Raw genomic sequence first — 9,877 nt, 5'->3', positions numbered from 1 at the left:
CTACCATAAAACTCAGACATTCTACTCCCAAGTACCTACTCAGGAGAAATGAAACCATATTCCATACAAAGACTTACTCAGTGTTTATGGCAGGTTTATGTGTAATCGCTCCAAACTGGAAACTATCCAAATGTCTATAAGAAGATGACTGGATATTTAAAAGACTAATGTGTTTAAAAGAAATATTAGTTTTGTTTGGAGGCACACAATGTATAAAGATGTAATCTTGTGACATCAACAGTCAGAAGGGGTGGGATGGAACTGTAAAGGAACAGAGTTTTTTTTTTTTTTATGTTATTGAAGTTAAGCTGGTATAAATTTATAACTTTAGAATGTTAAATGTAACCTCCTTGGTAACCACAAACAAAATAGTTATAAAATGTACACAAAAGGAAATGAGGAAGAAACAAAAGTTTTACTACCAAAAATAAACAAAAAGAAGAGAGTTATGCAGGAAATGAAGGACAAAAAAGCTTAAGGCATATAGTAAGCAAATAGCAAAATGACAGAAATAAGTTCCTCTTATCAGTAGCTATTTAAATGTAAATAAATTAAAATCTCCAATCAAAAGACAGAGATTGGCAGAATGAATAAAAATACATGATCCAACTCTATGCTGTCTATAAGAAACTACATTGTGGGGTTGGTCTAAAGATTCAACCATTATAACATGTAAAGAATTTGAGACGGCACACAGTGAGTGAGTGGTAAGTGTCAGTCATCACTATTTTCTCTCCTACTACATGTGCAGATTCTGATCCTGGAAAGATGTTCTGTTCTAGATTTACAAATTCATAGTGCTCCCACCTAGACACTATCCAAAGTTTCTAAACACACATATAAACTAATACAAAGCAGAATATGCTAAGTACTAAAGTTCTGAGTGGGTGAGATGTTTATATGCCAAGCAGTCACAGAAACCACTCAACATCATGGAGATGTTGGCAGACCTTGAAAATGGGGAGGACGATGTCAATCCTTTTTTCAAAATCCCTTTTCATGCATCTGATTTGAGGGGAAATTACTGATCTTCAAACTTCAGAACAACCAGACAAAAGATAAGTAAGGAAATAGAGGACTTAACACATATATACAGAACACTGTACCCAACAACTACAGCATATATATTCTTCTCAAGTGCGCATGAAACATTTTCTAAGATAGACCATATTTTAGGCCACAAATTAAGTCTCAAAAGATTTTAAAAGGTAGATATACAAAGTATATTTTCTGATCAAAGAAAGATGAAGTTAGAAATCAATAAAAGAAATAAAACTGGAAAATTAAAAAATGTGTGGAAATTAAAACATCATGCTCTTAAACAAGCAATGAGTCAAATAAATAATTACAAAGGAAATTAGAAAATACTAGGGATAAATGAAAATGAAAACATACCGAAATTTATGGGACACAGCAAAGGCAGTGCTTTGAGGGAAATTTATAGCTATAAATGCTTACATCAAAAAACAAGAAAGATCTCAAATCAACAACATAACTTTATAATTTAAGGCACTAGAAAAGAACAAATTCTCATCTATAAAATGTGGATAACACAATTATTGCAATGATTAAATGACAGTGTAGATCAGATGCCCCCAGTACAGTAGGAGTTCAATGAATATAAACAAATAAAATACAAAAATTGTGCTGTGGGTGAAGACTTGCCAAATTATTAAGATGTGGACTGTGGCTTTCAAGCAAAGAAAAGGTGGGCTTATTAGTTCAGTAATTTTACATCCAAGTACAATGACAACCAGCTTCCCAATGATGACACAGGAACACAGGGACCATACTCTTCAGAGATCTCCTGCAGAGCAAATTAGACCAAACTTAAAGATAAATTAAAATAAAAACACAAAATCCCCAAATTATTGGAATATAGTGAAGACAGTGATCAGGGTGAAATTTATAGCTGTCGATACCTACATTGAAAAAGAAGAGATATTTCAAATCAATACCCTAACTTTACACCTTGAGGAACTATAAAAGAAAAGCAAACTAAACCCAAAGCTAGCAGAAGGAAGGAAATACTGATTATTAGAGCAGAGATAAATGAGATACAGAATAGAAAAAAAAAAAGAAAACCAATGAAATCAGAAGTTGGTTCTTTGAAAAGATCAACAAAATTGACAAACCTTTAGCTAAATGGACTAAGAAAAAAAGAAGACTCAAATCACAAGTATCAGAAATGAAATGGGGACATTACTACCAACTATACAGAAATAAAAAGGATTATAAGAGAGTACTGTGAAAAATCATATACCAACAAATTGGATAACCTAGACAAAAATGAACAAATTTCTAAAAACACAAAATCTACCAAGACTAAATCACGAAGAAATAGAAAATCTAAATAGATATAACTAATAAGGAGATTGAATCAATAATCAAAAATCTGACAAAGTAAAGCCCTGGACCTGAAGGCTTCACAGATGAATTCCACCAAACATTTAAAGAATGCATATCAGTCCTCCTCAAACTTTTTGTGAAAATTGAAGAGTGGGGAACACTTACTAATTCATTCTGTGAGGCTAGCATTGCCGTGATGCCAAAGCCAGACAAAGGCAGTCCAAGAAGACTACAGACCGATATCCCTTATAAACATTGATACAAACATCCTCAAAACAAAAAAAAAAAAAATATATATATATATACACACACTAGCAAACTGAATTTAGCAGCATACTAAGAGGATTAAACACCATGACCAAGTGGGTTTTATTTCTGGAACGCAAGGATTTTTCAACATATGAAAATCTACCAATGTAATTAGAGGCATACCTTGGAGATATTGTGGGTTCATTCCAGACCACCGCAATAAAGCGAGTATTACAATAAAGTGAGTTGTAATCTTTTTACTGGTGGAGGGTCTTGCCTTCAATTTGTAGAAAATGCAATATCTGTGAAGCACAATAAAGTGAAGCACAATAAAATGATATATGCCTGTACACCACATTAACAGAATAAAGAAAAACCCACACGATCATCTCAATTGACACAGAAAAAGCATTCGACAAAATTCAACACCCTTTAATGATACAATCACTGAACAAACTAGGAATAGAAGAAAACTACCTCAACATAATAGAAGTCACATATGAACAACCTGTAGCAAGTCTTACTCAAAATAATGCAATACTGAAAGCTTTTCCTCTGAGATCAGGCACAAGACAAGGATGTCCACTCTTTCACTTTTATTCAACATAGTATTAGAAATTAGGCAATAAAAATAAAAGAAATACAAGTTAGAAAGGAAGAAATAAAATTATCTCTGTTCATAGGGCTGCGAGGGAAGTTCTATTCCATGTCTCCCAACTTCTGGTGGTTTGCTGGCAATCTTTGGTGTTCCTTGGCTAGTGGCAACATAACTCCAGTCTTTACATGGTGTTCTCTCTGTGTGTCTGTCTCTTCTTCACCTTGTGTCCTTTTTATAAAGACAGAGTCCTATTGGATTAGGGACCCACTCTCCTGCAGTATAAGCCCATCTTAGCTAATTACCTCTGCAATGACCCAATTTCCAAATAACATCACATTTTAAGATATTGGTGGTTAAGACTTCAACATATGAATTTTTTGGAGACACAATTCAACCCATAACAACAATTTATTTAACTTCTCCGTGCCTTAGTTTCCTCACCTGTGAAACAAGGATATCAATAATATCTACATTGTGGGGTTGGTATAAAGATTCAACCATTATAACATGTAAAGAATTTGAGACGGCACACAGTGAGTGAGTGGTAAGTGTCAGTCATCACTATTTTCTCTCCTACTACATGTGCAGATTCTGATCCTGGAAAGATGTTCTGTTCTAGATTTACAAATTCATAGTGCTCCCACCTAGACACTATCCAAAGTTTCTAAACAACATATAAACCTAATACAAAGCAGTTTTTCAAAATCCCTTTTCATGCATCTGATTTGGGGGGAAATTACTGATCTTCAAACTTCAAATTCTCATCTATAAAATGTGGATAACACAATTATCTCAATAATTAAATGACAGTGTAAATCAGATGCCCCAGTACAGTAGGGTGTTCAATGAATATAAACAAATAAAATACAAAAGTTGTGCTGTAGGTGAAGACTTGCCAAATTATTAAGATGTGGACTGTGGCTTTCAAGCAAAGAAAAGCTGGGCATATTAGTTCAGTAATTTTACATCCAAGTACAATGACAACCAGCTTCCCAATGATGACACAGGAACACAGGGACCATACTCTTCAGAGACCTCTCCTGCAGTTGCTGCTTGGCCCTCAGAAGAAGCTGGTTTTAAGTTGAAGACAGCATCTTGAAATACAGCCACACGAGGTCAGTAGAGTGCTGTGGGTTTACAAAAAGGCAAAAAACAAAAACAAAAACAAAAAACAAAACCAAAAAACTGAGCCCCTTTGGCTATCTTTAATCCCTAAATTGCTTATTCTAAACCAGGAGTACCTTATTCCTTCAATCTTTAGAGATAAATTGACAGGTTAGCTTGAAGAAAGGATGTTTGTGGCTTACAAAATAGACACTACCTCTTAAAGATTTATTTACTGTGATACTAGTATGTTTGAAGAAATGGATTATTTTTGTAAAACCTATGTTTCAGATATATTACCACATATATCACATTTAGATCACAACTTTTCTAAGAAAATATGCTGTCATTAGAATATAGGAAGCATAATTTCAGATGTCTTTGTTATATGGGATGGCACTCAAGTATTTTGGATTTCGTCATTATGGACAATTTCTTATCTTTTTTGAGCCCTGATTTCTCATCATTAGAATGGGGATTATACAGTTATTGTCATAATTAAATGAGACAATGAAGGTAAAGTGCCTAACATAAAGCTCTAAACACTTTGTGGTTCTGGATGCCCAGTGTCCTTCCTGTTTGGGAGAATCTAAAGATAAATGGGAGACAGGGCTTGTGGACCTCCATGGAAGTCAAAGGGATACTGATCCTTCTCTACTCATGACACCTGGCCACTAGACCACCGGTGGGTGGACAAAGGGTGGCCAGTCACATGCTGCCACCGAGGATAGTTATCTCAAAGGCTCAGGACCACTTAGATATTATTTGTGATGGTGGCCGTGAGGCTGTTATACGCCAGTGAGGACCCAAGATCAGCAAAGATCAGCAGGACACTGGCTAGGCTTTACCACCCTTAGTTTCTGTCTAAGCACAGTTACCTCAACGATTCTGAGAACTAATTTATATCTTTTGAATAAGTTCATGTTTTCTTTAAATTAGCCAGCAAATCTCTTCTTTGCATCCAAAAACACTGAAGAGTGCAAACTTCAACTTAATTTTATAGTAAACATGCAAAATTACTGTTTAAAGAAAGATTCTAGCTGGTGAATAGTTGAGTTTCTTCTGAGTTTTATTTCAGAATGTAATGATTGTGAAAGAAAATCTGGATAGTTGAAAGGAAAGCTGGTTTGTTGATATCATAATAGAAATAACATTTCCTAGGCACAAAAAGCAAGGTTTCAACCATATCGTAGTTGTTAGCCGAGAGATTGTCTGAGAATGGCTGTGGGTAATCAACATCACAGGTTCCCTGGTTGAGTTAGCTTGGTCCTGGGCAGCTTTTCTTCTGGCTTGAGAGGTTGCACCCAAGCTCAGTTTCCCATGGGACCAGTGACTTCCTCTCTCATTCTTCGACCCCTGTCAGACCTCAAATGAGACTAAACGGAAATCCCTCTGAAATCCACCGGTAAGAGGGCAGCAGAAACATCATGCATGTAAGGCACGTGTGTATCTAGACATGCTTCAGTATTAAACACAGACTCCTATGCGCAAATCATGTAAAATAGCATATGGCCAGTAGCCATTGTATTAGAAGGTAGTATTTTCTCTTCAGATATTAGAAGCATCGTTTGTTCAATTTTTAAAGTTAAATGTCATCTATTTTTGAAAATTTTATTGTGAGTTAAGACCAATAACTAAAAACAAACCAACAGAACAAAATAGACCTCAAATCACTGTTACTTACTTATCTCTTCAAACTGCTGTTATTGGGTAACATCACACTCACAAGGACAATTTTCTGAACAAAAGAACTCTCATTTCCTCCCTCCCTCTCTCCCTCCTTCCCTTTCTTCCTATCTTTCTTGTGGCAAGTGTATAATGTTTGGTTTAAAAGCACCCTGAACTTGGAAAAGTGACTTTTTTTTTCTCTTTGTATTCCCTGTTGCCTGAGCACACATACATCCCCTGAACACACATACATCCCTTTGTCTCAGGAGCGAAGAGGTTGGAGAGAATAATTTCATACATGTCTGATGAAAATGGGTTTGCCACACCATAATATGAGAAGACATTTGTATGATAGGTTGATGATAAAGCCATCTTATAAAATGGGTTAATTTAAATGCTGAGTTTGAACTGTTTCTTATGTTGGAAAGTGGGTTTTTAGGGGATGTGTGAGATGAAGGAATTGATGGTAAGGGAAGACTTAATTTATAGCTTCTACTAGCAGTAATATCTGAAGTCTTGAAAAGTCTTAATAGTGCCCAATTACATAAAACCAAGTTAATGTTTCATCAATATTTAAAAGCCACTTGGTGGGCCATGTTGAGACACCTATGTTCTGGAGCATGTAAAGAAACAGCTGTCATCTCATTTGTAGTATTCGATTGAATGATATGCTTCAAATTCAAGAGATGTAATTTCAAATTTGTAATGTTTATAGACATGTTTTCATCCAGAGTATCTAAAAAAGGTTTAGATGAGATAAAATCATGGAAAAAAGGAGACAGCTAATTTCTCTCAACTCCTTTGCTTTTAAAAAAATTCACTCTTTGAATCTAATGCTTTGCATGGTGGTTCTTTCCCTCTAATTCTTAAATATTTTCCAAATCACTTTAAAGTCTTAAATGACTCCTTTCTTTACCAAGCAGAGACACACCTTGCAGTAGCCCCTTTGCTTACCAACTCTGACATATAAACCTCCACACTGATGTATGTCTGGAATATGGTCAAAGGGATGTTACCTTTCAAAAATAAACAAAGGAAAAATATAGGTAACAGAATCTAATAAAGAGAATATATTTAACATTATGGTGTAGTAGAAACAAACAGGTTACTTTTTTCGTATCACTGATGTTTGTACATCACTAGATGAACCATTTTGAGATACCTCTGTAGCAGGCGAGGCTAACAGCTGGGTCACATGTATAGCATTCCATTCAATAACATGCTTCAGAGTCCAGGTTTAGAATTTTAGATTTGCAATTTATAGGCATACTTGCCTCTAGATAGCAGAAGACTTTTTAGTTGGATAAAATCATGGAGAAGGCAGTACATCATTCTACTGCAAATATTTTGGTCTTTTTTTAAACTCTCTATTTGCAAGTAAATATCACTTTTAATATGACAGTTCTTCCTTATATTGCTTTATTTCGAATAATCTGAAGATCTTAAACTCCCCCTCCTACCAATCAGAGTCATACATAGTAGTTCCTTTCCATACCTACCCTAAAGCTCAAAAGGCAACCCTCTGAACAATTAAAAACACCTTTTTAATGTGGAATATTAAGGTTCATGATGACTCTTATTGAATTCTCCAGTCTTTGAAGTGTAAAGTGTTGGGATGAACATGGTCTGTGGAGCCTGACTGATCTGTGTTCCAATAGGAGGTTAGTTAGATACCCTGGGCTTGACGTCATTGAGCCTTGCTTCATTCTTTGATGAAATAGGTAAAACAATGCCAACTTTACAGAGTTGTTTCAAGGATTAAATGAGAATGACAATAATAGCTAAGATTCATGAAGGAATTTCTATGTGCCAGAAACTGTTGGGGAGGAAAACTTTTCCTCTACCCTCTTATGTTCAGTGTCAGGGGGCCTGTGAATTTAACTGACAAAAGATAGATTAACAGGAAAGAAGGAATATAAATATATTAATATTTTTATGTGCACAGGAGTTCACAGAAAAGAAGTGAAATTCGAAGGAGTGGTTAGACTTGGGAGCTTGCATAACATTTTAACCAAAGAAAGAGGATTTGGGTTTCAAGGGACTATAAATTGTAGGGGAATAACTAGGAAATATATGAGAGAACTAATTGAAGATAAGGTTACTTTAGTAAGATTTGTTTATGCAAATTCATCTTGGCACTGACTCTGTCTCTGGTATTGAAGATTGCTTTCCTTATCTTGGTACGAGAGAGTAGGGAAAACCTATGCCACCTTCACAAGGGGAAATTTATGCCCTGCTTTTAGGCGGACAGAGAACTCTTCCTGTATCTTTTGATTCTTAATTGCCTTTAGCTCAAAATAATCTTTATGCCAAAGTAGCATATATCGATCCCTGCAGTACTGTGTTGAGAACTTGACATAGACTAGACATTTCATGCAGATCAAGTGTATGGAAAAGGTGCCACATTAATTAGGCCAAAGAAATGTGAATTTATTCCCCCTTCCTATGTCATTACAAATTCTTATAAGAATGATTTTTAATGAAAACATAGTAGCCTAATGAACTTTACCATTTCCCTATAGTTGAAGAACATTTTGCTTGTTTCTACTCTTTACTACAACAAATATCAGTGTACCTAAACTTATATCTGCATTTTGAAATTTTCACCCTTAGTATACAGACCCAGAAATACAATTAACTGATTCAAAAGATATGAACACTTTAAAGCAAATTTGCTCTCCAAATTGGTTGCCCTAATTTATCGATCTCATTCCATCCTTGCTACTACAGTTTAATGTTTTTCTGGCTGGTAAGTGTAGAATAGTACTTTGTTTTAATCTAAGACTTTAATAGTACTAATGAATTGAAAATTTAAAAATTTACTGAAAATTTGTATTTTTTTAAAACTGCTTATTTATGTCTTTTTTCTATTTATCTATTGCTTTGGTGTTTTTCTTGTTGATCCCTAGAGCTCTTTATATGTTAAAATTATTAACTCTTTGTTTATTATCTGTTGCAAAAAAATCACACCTTGTTGTTTGTCTTTTAATTCAGTTTATGTTCAATTTTAAGATTTAGAAAATTTGTTTCATGGTGTAAAATCTACCAGTCTTTTTCTATTATAACTTCTTCCATTGGTTTTATCATCTAAAACTTTTCACCTCCTAGAGATCAGAAAAAAAAATTGTTAAAGTGTTTTCTTCTAAAGTTTATTTTTGATTTGAATTTTTCAATTAAATTCATTGGTCAATATAAAATTTGTTTTCATGTGTGGGGTAAGAGGAAGATCAGAGTATCCTTTTGACTGTACCACAAAGACAAACCCACATTACTTGGGTCCCATTAAAAAGAAATGAACAAAGACATCTAAAGAAGAACAACCAGAACCAAGAAATCAATTAATAGATTTTCTTCTTGGAAAAACTGTCTTGACAAAGGAAAAAACCTAGAAAACTTTTATGTAACCTCAGGTTTCACCCAAGATTATTAAAACACAGAGAAATCTCTTTTCTTTTTATCTTAGTTATATAAAGCATACAAAATATTACTTTTACTTTATCCTAGAGTATCCATATCTGGTTCTTTTGGTATATAAAAACTGAAAATTGTATATTGATATCTATATCTATCTATATGCACACATTCCTCATTTGGCCACTACTCACCTCCTACACCTTGTGAGAATTAAATGATTCTCCAGGCGAATGAGGAACTTATTGTTGCAACACAAAGCACTTGCTGGATTGAATTCTCTGCCCTGCTGCAGAGAGTTAAGACCTCAGAAGGGTATCTTGATTGAGATTGAATCACATACATAAATAAATCCTAGCCAATGCCTGATTTGAATAGATATATGGGAGTTGGGGACAAAATTGACCAGATGCTGGACCATATGATAAACACAGTGGGTCATAGTGTGGTATAAAACTGGGCATTTATATGGTACAGCTGGCCATGCATAATCTTCTA

The sequence above is a fragment of the Pteropus alecto genome, unplaced genomic scaffold (assembly GCF_000325575.1).
Source record: "Pteropus alecto unplaced genomic scaffold, ASM32557v1 scaffold185, whole genome shotgun sequence".
In the NCBI taxonomy this organism is placed as follows: Eukaryota; Metazoa; Chordata; class Mammalia; order Chiroptera; family Pteropodidae; genus Pteropus; species Pteropus alecto.
The sequence above is the reverse complement of the archived record's forward strand: the minus strand, read 5'-3'. Positions refer to the sequence as shown.